Here is a 20,304-nt window from a genome sequence, read left to right on the forward strand (position 1 = left end):
CCTTGCATTACATCTGGGAATTTTACAAGCTGTTGTCAGCAGATGCCTCTTTGTTTGTTTATTTGATCCGATTAAAAAAAAAAAAATTGTAGGGGATTCAAGGGAACTTGGATATGTCAGTTGCAACTCGTTACCAATTTCTACATTACCTCATAATGATGTCAGACAAAAATCTGTTGTCCTTTTAAATTTAAATGGGTAAAATGAGCATCATTCATATCGACCCCTAAGAATAAACAACAGCTATGCATGTGATTAGAACTATGGTGCTTTCGAATAAAAACAGTGCTCTTGTGTAGTGCTATTTACAGATAACAATTAAGCTAGCAAATAATAGCTAGCGAGCTGATGTAGTTCCTGAGTTCCTAAATAATACAAATGAGAATCATATTCCTGTTACATTCAGTAAAATAGATGATAAATGCAGCTATATCCATTAGCTAGCAATTATATAGCAATGGTAGCTATATAATTGACAATATAAATATCTCAAGGCCATATGTCTTCAAACAGCTAGTGTTAACATTTCTTGCTTTAGTGTCCAGTTCATTTGCAAGCATACATGTATGCCAATGCAAGAAAAAAATGTTATTGTAATGAATCTGTATTGTAATGAAAATGTAATGTAATGTATGATCACACCACATCACGATTTCAGGTGTTTCGGTGTTTTCATTTGATTTCTCCTGTTAGCAAAATGTTTGGTAACTTACTAGCTTAAATGGTAAGAATTGTGCTTTATGTTTTACTCTACTGTAAAAACAATTGTCCACTTAGTCTAAGTAAATAACATGCTTTGAACACCTGTAACAATAACACAGTACAATTTTGTGTATAGGGTTTTTGTGTTTTGTTCTGTAGCTTGTGTTGTGTATAGCTTCAGTTACAATTTAACTGATGAAAGCCGTGGTCATCATGGAAACTGCATTGGGGTGGGGAATAGCAAGATGTGTACAAGGACAGTCGTTCAGCAGCCTTTTACATAATATACATTTTTGTTGTTCAGTGGTTTCTGGCAGTGTCACCCAAACAGAGTATATATTACTGCCTCTCCCCATCTCAAGCCAGCCATGTGCTGAAACATTTTCCTCCGTTTTCTGTCCTGCGGTTTATGGGAAAGCTTGTATTTCCAGGAGATTTGTTTGAGGCTTCGAACAAACACTGGAAACACCTCAACTGGATTTGAAATTAGGCTGGAGCCTAATCAGAGACCGGTGGACGAATGCACACAATCAGCAGAAAGTTCCACCAACCAGAGGCAAAAATGGCTGGGGAGGAAGGAGGAGATGTTTAGGCGCCACAAAGAATGCCAGATACTATCACAATTTTACAGACTGATCCATTAACATTTCTGGTTTGCGGATTTTATCCACACTAATAAAAGCAAAAGATCACAAATTCTTGGCCCTTTTAAACGGTTTTGTTCTTAAACCATTGCACAAAACCAGTAAGCACCAAAATGTTAACAGTGAATTATAGTTTGTCTGAGTTGTCACAGTGCAGACCCTCTGCCATTACTCTGTAAGTCACTCTGATAATACCAACAGGCCTCCTGTGCTACTACTGCTGCTGGCACTTTTTCTTGTTTATATTCCTCCAAAATTTATTGACCATCTCTTAATTTCAACTCAAATGCCACTGTAAACAAAATGGATGAAGTATGATGATATTGTTTAAAGGATTTGCTGCTATGGCAGTCCCCATTTATGTCTCCTGCCAGAATGGTAGGAAAGAGTTCCTCTGAGTCGTCCAAGATAAACAACACAATTTAATGATCTTCCCAGGTAAGTTTTTTCAATGTATTGTAAAAGCAGCCAAGCTTTAAAGCAACGAAATGTCAGCGGCACTTTGCTGGCTTGAACCCTCATTTGTGAATGGTCCTGATACCTAGGGGCTGGAGTTAGAGCCCAAGTCATATATCTACTCATGTATTACTCAGAGTTGAGCGTGTTATAAATTTTTAAAAGGGATGAAAAGCATGTGTTTGTCATCTATTCACAGCAAAAGTAAAAAGTAAGAATACAAAGAATATTGTTCATATTATTCACTTTACCTTTACAGATGATATCCATTGGTTAGAAGATATCATTAAAGAGAAGACAGAAATAAAATAAAATGAGTCTAGCTGGAAATTTTCTCCTGTTATATTAAAACTTTTTAATTAAATATTTCTTACTGTATTCTACATTTTGTTTTGGAACCATTCTGAAACTGAAATGAGAGCTGTGTATTTAAGATTAGACTGAAGTTCTTCCTGTCAGTGTAAAGATTATGAATAAAACAGATAAAAATCATATTCAAAACACCATCACTGGCTGTTAAATCATGGATATGCATCATACCACTATCAAAAATCAGCACATTTTCAGCCTCCTGGACCCATCACGTGTCTGCACAGTTTTATTTTATTTCTTACTTGTGGTGCCTGTTCTCGGTTTGGCATTCTCCTTTCTTTCCAGTTATTTTCTCCAGCACAGGAGCATAAACTTAATACTAGGTAATGGCTGCATCTTCCTTTCTGATGGGGTGTTGAGGAAAATATTCTATGATTTAGAGCTCAGACTTTTCCTCACATAAATACAGGCAGCACCTTTAGTCTAGTAACTTTTGTTCTAATCTCAGGATGTAGCCATGGGCCTGCTTTGAGTTTTCATATTGTGATTTTTAAGTTATCCTCATCAGTAGAACTGCTCTAAATACATGCAGGTGATCATATTGGACATTATATTCACAAACGGGGGAGTACAACACAACTAGATGGCTTAGTTTGGCCTTGGTGCTTGGGGACTCTCAGGATTTCCAAAATGCTTGGTGCGTGAGTCTCTCTAAGAGTTTCTACAGATGTGTGAGATATATAATCCGCTGTTGGCTTTGGGCATCATGTCACATACCTCCTATCAAAACACCCAGCGCACCTCAGCACCATCCAGCCAGCAGTCAAACCTGATCCTGACCAGAACAGAGCGTACAAAACTCCCTTGACCGTTTTCACACATTTTCATCCGGGCTGAGATCACTCAGGTCTACAGATTGAAGAAGCCGTGTCCTCACTGCTGCCAGGCTATTGGGGAATGGAGGATGAAGGCAGCCTCCTTCATTCTTATAAGAAACTTGTACCGTGCGAAGGACTAATAAAATGCATGCGGATTCACTTAGTGTAAATAAAAATTTTGTCAACAACTCAACTATATCAGTAAATTTTCCATGTTTCAAAGAAGTGAAGAGTCATAGGCTGCAAAAATAAATAAAAAGGAAGAATAATGTTTTCAACAGATTTTCATGTGGACAGTTAAGACTTGCAGATGTTCTTAGTCCCTTTCTTCCCCCCTTATGGCTGTCTATTGCTATTTTGTGTGTGTGTGTGTGTGTGTGTGTGTGTGTGTGTGTCTGTGAAACATGTGTATGTGTGTGCCTCTGTTGCAGCTGTGAGCAGTGAGCAGAGGGAGCGTGATGGGAAATGAAGTCCTGATTTGTCAGCTTTCCTGTTCAACCTTATTCAGTGTTTTTACAGATAATGCTTGACAGAACTTTCTCCATTTGCTGAACATACTCCTGGTGATTCAGATGGTAAGAAGTTACATTATTAAGCTTGTACCTTCAGGCAACGACCAGTGATGAGCAGAGAATTTAGCGGCTGTTGCTCATTATCACTGAGGCCTCCTGAGCGCCTGGTATCTGCTGCTCAGTGGGTCTGTATTTTGTTGGTCGACTTTCTGCAGGGATGGAAGACATTTCTATTTCATACCGAAGACAGCTTGAAGTATTTTCAGAATTCATAAAATCCAGACTCACTTTTTATTTGAAATAAATCATCGCCAAACACAACTGTGTTTTTTCTTTGGAATTCGAATAAATGAAACACACATTTGATCTCAGTATTTTATTAAGGATGAATCGCACCATACAATGTAACAATGAGTTTTTGGAGTTTTTCCTGAAACATTAAAAGGACATTTCATGGCTGTCAGGTGACACCTCCTAACTCCAGGGCCTGATAATCTACTGAGGGCCTAAACTGAACCTTCACAGAAAAGTTCCCCTGATTCATTTTGACCAGACTCCCAGACAACAACCAGTATTTCTACACTGGAACACAACCCTGGCCTGGGTCACTTATTTTGTAATAAAGAAACTATTGCCATGGCAGTGCCTCTGCATCCTGGACTTAGTGTTAGCTTAATTTGAAGAAGTACACCAAGGCAGAATGATAATCTGTGTAACCAGTAACCATTCTCCAGTACTGATACAGCACTCTGGAGACAGGTCTGGCTATGAGAGACTACATATTCCCAAATAAATCTGTGATAAACAATTTGGTAGTCTGTTTTTACCCAGTTGCTAATCCAGCCTTAACTAATATTAGTGATTCTATCATCAGTGGTTTCTACACTAAATTGGATGATTATGAGGAACTTTGTGGCTCATGAGAATCTAAAATGTTTAGTTAAGTATTTCTCAATTCCTGAAAAGTTATCAGATGACAGTAAAATGGTTTTCTTTTGCAGCAGCAGCTTGTCTTAACAAATTGTAACAGCTACCACACAGAGGAAATCTATCATTAAAACCACAGAGGTATTTTAGGCTCTGACATGCAACACTTGTAAATATACCTGTAATAACACAGTTTAAAAAAGGAAGAGTGGAATCATTTTCATCTCTGCTCTCCACAGATGTAGCCAGTATAAAAGCCATCTACTTATTTTCTTTCAAGTTGAAACAGGTTCTGTGAAAAAAAAAAAAAAGTTGTGTTCATTTACAGCCTCCCCAGGAGATAAAAAAAAAAAGTAGCACAGACGAGTGCAGCAAAGGTGTTTCCAGAGAAGGGATTCCCTCCATCATAATGCTGACATGTGTTACTGTTTCACAACTGCTGGGAGTCCTGGCAGAGATGCCATGCAGAGGTCACGGACAGTCAGAACCAAGATGGAGGAATGTGACAGCAGCCGGTTTTATTGCTGAGTTATGTGGATGCCAATGCAATGCATGATGGGGATTTTATTGTCTCCTCTAAAAGTAATAAAGTTTGAAAAAAGTCTTTTGGCGAGTTGTAAGGGTAGACATTTTGTAGTGAGGAAGCAGTCCATTGGTGGAAGGTGCAGCTCAGGACATGTGGAGTGATGTCATGTTTGAAGTGGACTGTGGTGGTGTAAGATGTCAACTCTCTGGCAGGTGCGCTCGGTGGATGCTCGTGAAACTAAACAAAACCTCAAATTAAAGCCTAAATGTAATTATTGGCTTCTTTGCTTTTAATTTTCAGATGCTTATCGTGTGGTGAGCTTCCCCTGCAAGAGTTTCCATTTGTTTTTCCTTCAGCTGTGCTTGACGCATTTATTTTTGGCATCAGTTGCAGAGCAGGGCCCCCCGGCTTTCTCTGATTGCTGGCTGTCAATCATCTATCGAGTTTAACGGCTTGTCCACATGGGGATGTGGAGTCCCCACAATAAAGGCTGCTCCGCCTCCACAGCTGACATGCATGAGTAAATGAGCTGGGAGTCAACCTGAAAAATGATTACTGTGATGTTTGCTGATTACAGTGTACAGAGCTCTCTACATGGCCCACACGTTTGTACATGTTTGATTAGACTTCCTCTTCTTTATGTTTTCCCTTTCTAAACTTTGACTTTCACTTGAAATGGTGAGTGTAAATTTAAAAAAAAAAAAGATGTTAGTGCATCAAGTATAACAGAAAGTTCAACATTTTCATTAACAAAAATAATTTTATTTTCAAACTTTGTAATCAAAAGAATTGATTAACAGTTTGGGAAACACACATTTTCATTTTCTAGCTTAGAGCAAGACAAGATGATTGAGACCACACTCAATGTCTGCAGAGTAAATATGAAGCTACAGCTAGCAGCTGGTTAGCTTACCACCAGTCACCACCAACCAAAACTCAGTAATTAAGACTGCAACTAACTGAATACTAGTCCTCTCACCCCTCCCTTTCCAAACATGTAGGAGAATCTATGATGGCTCTCAGGTAATGTAAAACTGTGAAAGGTCCTCTCTAGACCCACTATTTAGTTTGTCCGTTCTGGGCCATGTTAGCTCCATGGTGGTCCAATGTGACGGGCTCTGTGGAAGAAAACCGGTTGCCTATGTAGACATGAAAGACTCAATTTAAGCTAAGGAAAACACAGCAGTTCTCAGTTTCAGGTGATTATATACTAGCTAGCTGTCCACTGATTACAGTCCTTCTACTAAGCTAAGCTAACCAACTAGCTTAGATCTTCCAAATGAATACGAGAGTAGTATGAATCATCTCATCTAACTCTCGGCATGAAACAAATAAGCTCATTTCCTAAAATGAAAAACTGTTCCTTTAAGACAAGGTCTGTCCTCTATTAACATGAAAACAACACGTCTCATATTAACAATATTTTTGGAGACATTGTAGTTTTGCATATTATTATTAATAGCTGACATCATTCCCAGTTTTCACAGGTTTTGGACGCCACAGTGGAGTTATCCTCTTTGGCATCAGAGCATTACTCTTTTCTGCTGCCAGTGAAATAAATGCATGAAAGAAATGGACCTTTACCAAAAGGGAAAATATAAAAATATATTAACTCAACCCACATGCCATACAGTACATTCACTGCAGGTCTACTACAATCCTTGAGTAAATATGAGTAATGCCAGTGTGATCCTAAAAGAAACCTTGTGAAATTCTTTGGGTAAATAAATTGATGTTGAAACTTCAGTCACTGTACTTTTTATGCTAGATAAAACAGAGAATTTGAGGCCGTATTACAAATGAAGCAATTGTGGGCACTTACTTGCAGTTACTGGCATTTTGTTTTATGAAACTGTGTTTCAGTTCATTTCATCTTGGGTAAGATCTGGATAAGAACCAAGTTCAAATCGTTATTAGAGGGGATGTAGAGTTGTGAATGAGCAGATGTGCAGATTTCACATCAATGTCTTACTTCACTTAAACTATTCCACAACTTCAGGCATTACTGGATGATAGTAATATTTTTTTAACAAGGCCACCTATCTACTTCTGCACTGCAAAAGTCAACTTTAATTTATTGTTCCAAAGAGGATCCTGGAAATGGCCTAACAGGAACAGACAGAAGCAGACAGGTAATAGTTTGGTCCTTTTACTAGGTCTTGCTCAAGCCATCGAGTGGAAAACTCTTCTGAGATGTTTTGAGACACTCAGACAGATAAAGTATGATAGCAGCTGTTAATGAGGTTAACTGTTGTTTCTATGAAACACTGGTAACTATACTAGTATTGGAGTTTGGCCACTTTTTGTGATCTATCCCCCAGACTGATCTGAGGTGAGAAGTCTTATTTTAAATAGCCATGAGGGCCCACATTCTTTCTGTTAAACGAAAATGATTTCCCCCCTCTATGACAGGTTCATTACTATCCAAACGGCTCTCGCATAATATTTGTCCAACACAAACCATCATAAATAACTTTAGATGGCACTGTTATGTCATCAAAAACTCCCTTATTCTCAGTCTGGTCTGGAATAACTCAACTTGTTATGCAATGGCATTAAGAGTAAGGCTCCAAATTTCTGGCTGTATAAAGCTTTCAGCTGTACTCTTGGTACACTCTCTTCTCTCGAGGCCACACTTATCTCTGTTTAAGATAATATCTGTTCTTCTTTAGAGCCCAGCCAAGACATTTTCTCATTTAATACAAATCACGTATCAGGTAATTGCAGATTTGAGGAAAAATAAAGACTTCCCTTGCACCGATGTTTTCTTAATTGCCATGGAAAAAGAATGCTCAAGAAACAGGCCACGAATATATACTATAATTTTATTTTAATTTCCACAAACACCTGGGTACTATAGTTTTTAGTATACACTACTCAAACTGGAATAAATTGTGTATTTGTTGGGGACTACTTTCAGCTGTGGATTAATACACATTTTGGTGCTCAAGTGAATATTTGAACCAGCTTGAGGGTGCGTGATTTACTCAAAATAAACAACAATGTGTGTGTATCCAGTGTAATGAGAAATGTCACCCAGTGCACCAGTGTGGCTAATTTATGTGTTTTAATAGTTTCTGGACAACAATTGAGGTCTATGGTGCAAAGGAGCAAAATATATCAGGCTTTGGCTAAACAAACAATACTTTCTGGTTTTGGTTTTAGGTTAGAGAAGTATAGAATATCGCCAGCCTTTTCTAAAAGACACCAACTGCTGTGGATAATAATAAGGAAGTACTTATCCCTCTGGTCAAGGATGCGTATTTAAACCAACGCACGTGCAAGAGCACAGCAGTATACTTTGTGCATTCCCATTTGGAGAAATTCTCCTGGCATTAATTACTCCATAAATCTACATTGTGCAGTCAGTGTGGCTGCTCCGCCATGAAGATTCATGGCTGAACTTAGCGTTTGTTTTTCTTTGGCATAGTTATGGATTGATTAATGACCTGCCCACAGGCTTTAAAGGGAAATACTGCTGATTCTTAACGTAAAAATTATAACAGGGAGTAGCAAGAGAGAAGAGTTTTTTTTTCACCTATGTGATTATCACACATTCATGCTGATGTATAAAGACATTATCAGAATATATAAAAACTCAGATAGTGGTTGTGATTGTTTTTAGGTGGTAAATATAAATTACCATAAGAATAGCCTGCCAGGCCTTACATCAATGCCATAAGGGGGTGTTACTTGATGCTTTTGCCCTTCAATAGTGCCATTGTCTTTCCACCATTTGGAGACAATATGTCAGTAATGCCTCACTAACCTCTCCTGGTTTCACAGCTTCGTTATTTGAAATTCCAAGGATCTTGATCTTGTTAAAAGGGATGAAAACAACAGAGTACAGGGAGCTAATTACATCTGGATCAATGTGGAAATAATAAAGATTGATTGATCCACTATGGTGATATTTGCATGTGGAGAGTATTTTGAGTTTTTAAAGTTTCTCTAAAAATAAAATCTCAACATTTTGCTGCATTTGAGGAGGGTGAAGAGGCCAAAGTTTAAAGCCAGTTGCAGTTTACTTTCTAATTTTGTTAAAAAGTGTTAATGGGCTCAGTATTCTTGGTGTTTCTGTTGAATATACTCTGTTAAGTAATGCAACAAGCATGAACATAATTGGCACAGGGAATCATGAGACAATTCCCACTGACACAGACTCAAGCTTATACTTTTCTGTCTTAAATTAGCACACTTGGTCTAGTGGAAGCAGCGTTCATTGTAGAAAGTACAGTGGTGTACTACAAAAGAAACAAGAGAAAATACTCTGTGCGTATGCATGTGTGTATATGTGTGCGTACACCTTCAGGTAAAAAGAGAAACTGTGGCAAAGGAGGCAGACTGAAAGCCAATTGATAAGAGGAAGAGGAAAAGAAAAATCATCAAAACATGCACTAATTCACTGTGAATTCTCCACTGCCATGCTCAATTTATACATTGTCTTAAACTAGGAAACTGACAGGGTAAAGTCTGTTTTTTTGGCAACAAGTCCAACACACAGAAAAGCTTGTGTCAGTTCACATTGCATGTTTGTACTGAATGAGCTAAACTACACTTTGGCAATCTTGTCCGCTATGCAACCAGCAACAGATTGTCACAGCTGAGTACCGTACTGTATCTGTGTCTAACAAATTCAGAGATTAATAGATGGCTCGAAATCAAAGCACATGTAGTGCTTTGTAAGTCATGTGGCCAACACTCCAAATGGTGAACTTGCTAAATGTCCCTGTGCTTTGGTCAAGTTACCCAGCAAACCTCATATTTCAAAAGCCAATAATTCAATGTGATGCTTCATGCTGTGTTCTGTTAAATAGATTCTTCTGCATCTGTTCCCATGTTCCACGGCCCTCCATGGGTATTATTTTAGCATGACAATGGACAGAATAACGTGAAAAACTTTGTACCTGCACTTCCTGAATGGACAAGCTGATATGGACGTCCCTCCAGATGGTTTTTAAACAGTCACATCTGGACAGTTAAAAATACCCCACACAATACATCCTTACAGCTGTAGCAAACAGAAGAAGAGAGACATGCAACATCAATTATTGGAGCATTTGTACAGTAGATAGATGGAATTAATTACAGACATGTACAGTTACAATATTGCTTTGCCAGTTATTAAATTAAAGACCAATGGTGTTGTGAAAACCATGGAATAATGAACAAATTACTCTTGCACTTGGATAAACAACACATACTCTAAAGTATTCACTGATGGTCAAGTCCAACAAATGTAAAAAGATCAGTTGTTGTTAAATCTGCTCTCCATTTTCTCCATGGAGCAGTTTTAAATTTCTGAAATATAAAAGTCTCTCTCGTTTGTGTAATTAAGTACAGATGAAACTACTTGAGCTTTCGTCAGCACAAGGGATTTGTGATTCTCAATCTTTGTGTAATGACAACTAACAGTCAAGATCCCATGTAGCTGAAGCAAAACATTGGAGATCGCAGAGTTTGTGTTTCCTACTCCAAAACAACAACCTGCTTTGAATTCATAACTGAGGACAGGTTCACAGGCTGAGGTCACCCGAGAGGCAGAGGTGTGATGTGGAAAGTCCACATTACATCTCACATGTAGTGAGTCCATCACAGCAATTTCAAACTGAGCATCTGATACTGTGAAATTTATGGACAATATGTTATGTATTAATGCAAGATGATAATTTTCTCTCTCTGGCTGGCTGACAAACATGCAAACAGCCATGGATCTCATCAGAAAGCAGAAAGTGTGTGTGTTAAACAGCGAGCACATGAGGAGATGCTGGCAGCTGAAACAACAACATTCAGGTGTTTTGGCATGTCATATGACTGAATTTGCAGTGGAGTCATTTTACACAGTTGACATCTCCTCCATCCAGTCCTTGTAGGTGAGAGGAGTTGTGATGAGCCTCTCAAAGAGAGAAGATCGTGGGATATTAGCTGCTGTGGCCACTTTCCTCAGCTTTTTGTTACATTTCACAAAAGTAACACAACATACTACAATTTACAAAATGTTACGCTAATAATGTTTTGCTCATTAGCTAAAACATTTCATAAATTTTGATGGTGCAACCCAATTTAGTCATCATGACTTTGACACTAGGTAGCATTTACTAAGAGGTTAAGAGCTAATTATTGAATTAACTTGCTATGTGTGTATAATGGAGTTGTTTCAGTTCTAGTTACCTGGCAAAGTTCACAGCAGTGTCATCTCTGCCACTATATGGCTTTGAATCTTTAGAAAATGTCTCTTAATGAATTAAACAAGCATGTTGCTCAGTGCTACTCCAACACAAACAGTTATAATGAGTCATGATGGTTGAAGTTCTACAGTATTTACTTCACATGTCAAACAGAGGAAGAAGTGACGTTGGGCAAAGCAGTTAAAGCGTAGCATGTTAACTGGCAAAACAGGCTACAGAGGAATTGAAGTGTTTTGACACAATAGATTAAATGCACTTTAAGTCCTGCCACTGTGCTGAATAATTTTTTTATAAATCTTACATATGTCTTTCAAAACTCTCTTATGTTAGCTTTTATGCAAACAATCTTGGAGAAGAAAATTTCCCCCATGTACTGAGTTTTAAAAGAAGAAAGGAACAGAGCTTGTTCCTTTGACCAAGCCTTCACTTTCTGCTCTGCTGTCAACAGCTGTGAATATCTGAAGGTATGTTACAGTGAAATAGCAGTGGAGATATTTGATCTGACAATTACTGTATCATCCTCCCACAAAGACTCTTCTCAAGTGAGTTCAATGCAACCCAAATAGCCTAGTCACACAATAAAAGGTCTGCAAGTGCTTCACATCTGGTCTGCAAAATGGCCGCTTACCACTGGGAGTTCTGCAGTGTGACTGCAGCATATGAAGAGGGAATTCATTTATGCTCTTCTGTCATTTAAAAGTAAAATAAATTCATTAGTCGCTTATTTGGGGTTTAAGGCTGCATTCAAAATTCAAACTTGGACTTGAACAATTCACGCCAATGATGACATTTTAAGGACCTTATAGCACTTGTACAATTATTCATCAAATTATTTATTTGGTCTGCTGTCAAACCCTCTCTTGTTCTGTTTGAATGTTGCCACGTCTCAATAGATGAAAGATGAAAAGCTACTTTATACTCCCACTGTGATCAAACACTTTGGCTTTGACAGGCAGGTTTGACTACGCCAGCTCCAAACATTTGGTGCATTTCAGCTCCAGAGCTTAGAAATCAAACTTTGCAATATCTCAGATTACGACATGACAGTTGTATCATCTGCTGAGTGATTGCACATAATCCACTCCTTTTGCGTTTGTTCTCAGAGCAGACTTTTACCCGACCGTGTGCCCAGATGTGACCAATTACAATAAATACTGTTTGTTGTTCTTAAGAGCAAGCATTCAAATTTGTTTTTCCTATAGCAAACTAGCTTTCATTATGTTTTATTTGCAACAAAAAAGGTCATCCCATGTCACTATCCTCAGCTGCTAGTAAAAGCTCCCATGGGTTCAATGTGTGATGATATTCATTAAAACCACAACAATATGAATAATAACAATATACTTTATTTATAAAGGGCCTGCTAACTGTAGAGACAGCTATATATCTTAACATTGTGAAACAGTAATTGATTGTAACTGAATAGCACAAGACCTTGGAAGCACATGCCCCTGTTATTTACACAAAGAACCACCACCCACAACATAGCTTATTTTCTATAGCAAGCTATAAATCCTCTCGTTGTCGTGCAAAAATACTTCTGGAGACCTTAGGAAACACCCGCCAATAACATGAGAACAACCCACATAGCAGTTACTGTAATGTCTGTGGGTATCCACTCCTGCATTCACTACATTAGCTCCACTGTTAGACTGCATACAGTAACAAAATGTCTCATCATTTAAAGAGGACAAGGAAATGGAGAGCTGAAAGTCAGCAAATAATGTATCTTAAATATTTACATCCCAGCCCCCGAGTGATTAAGTGAACGTGAGGAGCACTTTTGAGTTAATGGTGTTGCTAGATTGTGTATAAAAGAGATCATTAGCAGTGTAAAACTTCCTGACATCAAAGGAAATGTTGATGCAGAGCAGTCCATCTAGTCCATGTTCCCATGCACCCTGCCACAAACTTCCAGAGAACTGCATTTGGGTAAGCAAAAACTAACTGTAAACACTAACATTTTATCACCTACTAAAGCTGACATGGCTATTTGCAAATGCCACACATCCAGCAGACACAGAGCAGCTTAATCATTTATTTTGAGCTTTGTGTCCTGTTACCCAGTCAATGTAATGAACATGTCCACTAGCTAATCGCTAACTTTGTCTGCCTGTTGGACATGTAGCCTGGGTTTATCAGAGCTGTTTCACCAAAAACAGCTGCCAGTCGCAATCAAGAATAACAGTTTGAGAGCACTGGCAGGCGCTAAAATGCACTGTAGAGCTGAGCGGAACTGCAGTTGAGTGATAATTATCTGTGGGTTTGTCACTATGAGTGACTCCTTTCACAATACAGATTGTCATGAAATCTGTCATCAATATAAAAAATATTGATTATAGCAACTTTAAAGATATGTGTTGATTTCAACAGTTAATTTTAGAGCTTGAAGTGAAAACCAACACTAATTCATTAAACCAGATTTAAATAGGTGATGAGATAAGTGAATGCAGCATCTATTGTTCTATTAAACAACCTAATTATCTTTAAATAGCGTGAATAGCTAAATTTAGACCTTGAGGTTTGCCTTGACATTATAAAATGACCCCAAATAAAACATTTGATTGTGACTATTAAACTCCGGGGGTTGCATGAATGAAAATGAGCTGGGCTTTTATGTGGGTAGGTGCTGCCTATACAGAGAAGGAAAAGGAGCAGCTGGACTTGTCGTGTCCACAGGAACGGAAAATCTCTCTCGACAAGCCAAACCTCGTGTATGGCCCGAATCCCCCGACTCCAGTGTGAAGCTGTCTTTCTTAGATATCAAGCATCAGCTTACACGCCCCTTGATCCAAACCGCAATCCTGATGAATGAATGTGCAAAAGCTGATCCAAAGGCAGTCTGAAGGAACAAGTTCTGTCGATTGAATAAATTAACAGAACGTAAAGGATTTTATTTTGTATCCGAGTGACTGCAGGCCATATGGTCTGCTGCCCTTCGAGCATCTGTAGCAGTTAACAAAATTGCTATGCAGACAGAAAGAGAGAGGCATACATGATGCAAATTTCAGGGTTTGTCTTCAGTCCGTGGATAAGGGATCCACTAAAACCCCTTCTACCGCCACAACTGAGAGTTGTATGGCCACAGATCCCTTTTAGTTTGGTTGCTTGTATAGATTGATGTCCCCTATATAGAAGCCAGTAAAGAGGGAATACAGAGGGTAAGGGTTTCCAGTTGGCCATTATTATAGCTTTTGGTAAATAGAGGGCGTTTAGCAGAATGCAGTAGAAACTGGTGTTTGGTTACAGCATCATAACTCAACACTGAAAGGGTATTGTGGCAACAAAATTGTTCCACGTGACTAAACAGTGACACACCGCCATGAGAAATGGTATACAGATGACCACTGGAATTACTGAATTCCTTCATCTGACTTTTTGCTCATATTACAGGAGGATCATCCAAAATATATATATTTGTTTATCTTTCTTTCACTATCTCAGGAAAAAGGTTACAGGAAAAAAAATGTAATTCCTTCTCTGAGTAGAGTCCTGGAAAATATTACAGCATCAAACATGTGAGTGTTTAATTACGTTCTAACAGCCTTGCTGCCCCTTTTCTCTGCCTCATGATTTACTTACCAGGGATTAATTAGACTGTTTTCTTCTTGTGTACCACCCAAGAGCAGTGAACAGATTAGAAACACACACACACACACACACACACACACACACACACACACACACACACAATATATAATAGCAGTATTATAACTCAACCCAATGAATTGACCATTGTAGTGGTGTTCAATCATTAACTAACCCTCCAATTTCCATTCATGTTCAGGCATGCTATCTTGAAACTTGATGACATGCTGGTCAGCCCTCTGGCATACCCCCTACTCAAAGAGAAGGACAATTAAGTGCTATTAGAGGTCTTTAAACTTATCATAGGACTATTTTGGAGGTTTTATCCAAGCTTTGGTTGCCATAAGCCCATAGATAGCCCATTGATCTTGACAAGCACATAAATAAGAAATAAGAATCATACATGGGTAAAGTTAAGGTCAGAAAGATGACAGATGTGTCTAAAAAGTGAATAATTTTACTGGAATTTCTTGAGAAATTCATTAATACAAACTGTGCACATTTATGCAAGTTCACATGCAGTAAATAAGGGAATGCACATGTGCTGTGTGTGTTCATGTACATGTGTTTTTGTGTACAAACATCTGTAAGTGTGGGTATATGGAACACTGTTTGTGCATGTATGTGTGTTTGTGTTGAGTGTATCCTGTAGCATCCAGATGCCCCAGATGTGTTTCAAGGGGGCACAGTGCTTCATGTGGCCTGGAAGCATGAAAATGAGAGAGACACTCATCTGTCCATCCATCTTTACACAAAACAGAGAGCAGCGCCATGTGACTTTACACACTGAAAAGCTCGTAGACTAGAGCATTAGGAAAAAGGCCTTAAGTCCCGGAGAACAAATGATAAAAGGCCAATTATCCCACAGGAGATTTGAGATGTACTGATAGAGAACAATGAATAACTGTACGGAAGCAAAGTATGATCAAAAGACTGTCTGTGACTGGAACTTTCTGTGTATAAACATAGTTCAAAATGCTCCCCGCCGGGGGTCCAAGTAATGGTGAAAATGATTCATCCAAATGCCAGGTAATCACATCTGGAAGCAAGTCCGATCCAGAACAACAGTCTTTCCGTATTAACCCGCAATCATCATTTAGGATCATTTAATTATTTCACAATGCATAAAAAAGAATTTGTTTGAACTTTGTGTCAGCAGTAAGCTATTAAAGAGGCGTCCCTGATTCTTCGGAGATCTATCTTCTTGATAACCATACTAACGCAGGAAGCAGACAGGGTCAAAGCACAGTGAAAGAGACTATAATGAATAACAAGTATTATAAGGAAAAAAAAACTTATTATCTGTCATAGTTCTCTTTGGAGCAAATTTCATCATCTATTGCAGTGAAGTTGAACACTTGAGATTGTCCACTGTTATCTCAAATGTGGCATTCATGCATCTCACCTGACAAGAATTTAGTTGCATTTCATGGTAATTTTTATGGGGGAGATTTAAAGTGGTGGTGCAACACAGCAGTTGGTAGAGGAGCCCTGAATGCACTTAATTTTATTGCGTGTAATAAAATGCAGTCAAGTTCTATTCATTTGAAACCAAATTACATAACTACCTCAGAAATGTTGGGAAGACTGAATCAGTCAGTGCTGAAGTGTTTACAACCCAGTATTTCCAGTAATACTCTAGTATTAACAGGAATAAATGTGTGTAATTTAAAATAGCTGCTCTTACTCATCTCCATCTGTTTGCATCCTTTGAATTTTCTAGTGTTTCAGGTTCAAAAACAGTAACACAACTATTGTTGCTCTTCTGTGATAGAAAAACCTTCTCAACCATTTGATTAGAGGGGGACAAGACCAAAATGATCTTGTTGCTCAGTCTGAGGAATGGATTCAATTTCATCTCCAGAGACCTGGTTAGTTAAATTTACTGTGTGTATCTGTTTTTGAGAAGAGGTCTCAGAGTCTCTGTAACCATGACTTTGTGTCATTCCACCCATGCCATCAAACTGAAAATAATTTAGGATTCTAACAAGAATGATTCATATTTCATTATCCCTCTTGAAGGGCACTCCAGCAGTTTAGCATACTGTAAATCATTTTAAGCTTGTTCAAATTAGAAATGTAAGTTCTCATGCTGCCTTAAAAATGTGAGTTAACTGAACTTAGGTTAAACAGGTGGTTCAACATTGTTTCAATATTGTGTTCCTGCAGTGGAGGAGGTGACAATTTCAGGACCTCCGTTCAAGGACCACATATCTAGGACTCTTGTTTTTCTCAAAAGCACCACCAAGAGAACTGATTGCAGGTGGGGGAAGGGTTAGCTTTGTTCGACATACATGCATAGAACGAATCCGGTTTCCAGTGTGGTGGCAGTATCAGAAAAAAATCTAGGGTCCTAGCAATGTGGTCCTTGAAATGCAGTCCATTGTTTTGAAAATGTAAATCTAACTAAGCTAAGTTGACAGAACTTCAGAGAACAAGTTCAATTAACTTCAGATATTTAGTTGAATCAACTGTTGAGAAATGAAGATAAATTGTCAATTTATGTATTTACAAGTAAGATATCAATAGAATGTTCATAGACAACTTATTTGTTCTCCGCCAAGCTATGCAATTTTTCAGTACAGTATCCATTTGTAGTGCTTACAGCATCATAAAATTTTTTATGGTTGTTTAAGTGCTCACAACATTTGATTAGGGAAAGATTGTGGTCTGGTTTAATTCACATTAATCTCAGAGGCAGCATGTATATTTACATTTAACCAAAACCTTTATTAACGTGCTAACTACAAATCTCGACATGAAACCTTGGTCTCCTCTGAACATAAACCAGCAAGTTTTCTACAAAATGTAATTTAGAACGTAATTTTTTGGAGACAGTTTTGTTCGTACCCTATTCCATTTTTATAGCGCATGCTTTTTCTTTCATCTAATTTTGTCCAAGCCCACATTAAAGTTGGTATCTGATTCTGGTTTAGGTCAAGTCTTTAAATTTTTTAGTTTTAGTCAACAAAAACTAAATACATTTTAGTGTCATTTTTGTTGTGCATTTTAAATTTTAATGTCTTTGAGGCTGCAGTGGTTGCTGTCTTCGTTGCGTACACATGGTTACAGGTGGTGTTCTCGTCTATTGTAGGGTTTGTGCGCAAGACACTAGTTCACACACAGACACACACCAGGCTGACTCTCCTCAGTAAATCCAGCTGTCATTACAAACTCCTGCTGTTCGAACAGGACGGTGCTCTCTCTGTTGTTCCTGCTCATGTAACATTACCATTGCTACCTGTTCTCTCCACTACAGAGCAGCACCAGATTCATAAGCTGGACTCCCTCACTTGTTTGCCAGAATACCATTCATTGTCTGGGTTTAGCTTGAGAGGAGAAGCCAAAATGTTAGATAACATACAAATATTCTTTTAGCGAATGTCTAGAGGAAGATTTAGATCGTTGACTGTCGACATACATGCAGCTGCTGTCTGTTGACTAAGACTTTGCATTAAAACAGTGGTTGGTTTATTTGTCCATTCGTCTGTCTTTCACATCGTCATTTAGTTTTTTATTTGTTGATGAAAAATGTGTTACATTACATCATAGTCCTCGATTTAAAGGTTACCTTTTATTCAGTTTTTAGTGTTTTCATTGTGGTCATCAACGAACATTTTTCATGGTAGTTTTAGTTGACAAAACATGACACCATCAGAATTATTTCTTCCAACACTGGAAGGCATTGTAAAACTGTTTTTATAGTCTGAGTAGCACTCTTTGTGGCAATGGGTGGACTTCTTGTGGCAATTGGTGGAGTGCCCCTTCATACTTTTTGCTGAGTCTGTCATGACCATGCATATAATGAGCTTAATGTTAAAGTGTGAATCCAAGTACCCTTCCATAAATGAGCCCCCACTATTAAAAAAAAACATGGCAGTCAAAGATAAGACAGAATCAGCTGACAGTCTGTCTTTACCAACATTGTTTCACTTTTTAGGCCATGGATACATGATCCCAAAAAGCACAGAATAACAACTTCTGTCCCACATGTTGAGATCACTGATTTAAACAGACTACATATGTGGAGCCTTGGGGCAACTCCTGTAGAGGTCAGAATACACTAAGACAAGCCAGGTTTTCAGACAGTGGTTTCAGAGATTTGATATGTTATCTGGAGCTTTGATCATATCTGCTATCAGCCCTCAGCATTATTTTCCCCCTCTCAGTCTTGGAGGAGGTGCTGCAGATGAACAGTGACACCTGCTGGCTTAAAACCTCACCCCAACACCAACACCCCCCACCCACCCCCACCCCCGGCCTCTGTGGGCATGATAACAGATAACTATTCTGATTGTAAGCTTACTGAGAACAGCAGAATTAGACTGTGGCTAGGCTGTGCAGAAAGTATGTTATATAACAGATTTCTGATGGGTATGGGAGAGAGGTTTACTCTGACAAAAATGCAAAACAAAATTGCCTGAAATTAGAACACAGGAAGTGCTTTTTGTGCCCACTAACAACTTAGGTCAAATCAAGAAACAGACTATTTTTTAAAAAGCACATCAGTCAGTATGATATCTGGCAGTACATCTCTTTTTGTATGCTTTTGCCCAATGACAAATTTCATTCATGGATAAATAAAATTAACCAGACAGACAGAAATTCACTTGGACATAATCAAATTTTTTTCCAGAGTTGGTGCTTAATCTGTGATCTGTCTGCAGTTTTGTCGCTCCATATATCAATCCACACAGTGACTGGCCTGGCCGCCCGCCTGTCTTTCCTCATGACATCATCCCTCACCACTCTGGATCCTATTACCAGATCCTGGTCCTCTCCTCTTCCCCTGAGGAGTCTGCGATGTCTCCCCGTCTCTCTGTGCTCAGCTGATACTGCCACTGGGTTGTTTACTTAATCAACAAGCTACATCTCTCCCCAGGCAGTCCCTTTGACCCATGACCCCTTTAAAGGTTTAAGAAGCAAGGAATAACAAATAAAAGGCCTGTTAAGTAGTACATTACTCACTGTGGCGTCCTGCCCTGCTCCTTGGTATTAGTGTAACCTTACATATGGGATGCGGTCAGACGGCGTCACGGCTCTCTTTTGGCTGGGTCCACTGTACACATACTGGCCCCTTTGGCCATATAAATTACTAAAGAGGGACTGAATGTGTATTTGTTAAAATACAAAACTAAATAAACTATATGGCCACCATGAGGTTCAGGTGCAGGTAACATGTTGGGAAACAGTCCTTGAACTGCTGCATTGACCCCAAGTGTAATGTACACACTTTTGCAGATTCCATCTTCAGCTCCTGCTCTTCCTCCACCCTCAGAATACACTCAACATCTGTGTGTTAAACTTATGAGATCCTCCATAAAATGCCTCTGAGCAGTTCCTCTGTCTGACTTGACCAAAAGCTTCGGTGAGTTTATTGACATCCTGCCTTAAGAGAGAAGAAAGGGCTTAGCAGCTACAGTCTCGGCATGGAGGCAGGCAGGCTGCAGATTGCCTCTGGTCACAGCTTACAAGTAATCCTGCACAGCTGAAATTATGGTGAACACACACTCTGACTCAGCAATGCTGATTGCTTCTCTGTTTGCAAAACCACGACAAACTGCTTTGACT

The sequence above is a fragment of the Lates calcarifer genome, linkage group LG19 (assembly GCF_001640805.2).
Source record: "Lates calcarifer isolate ASB-BC8 linkage group LG19, TLL_Latcal_v3, whole genome shotgun sequence".
NCBI lineage: Eukaryota > Metazoa > Chordata > Actinopteri > Centropomidae > Lates > Lates calcarifer.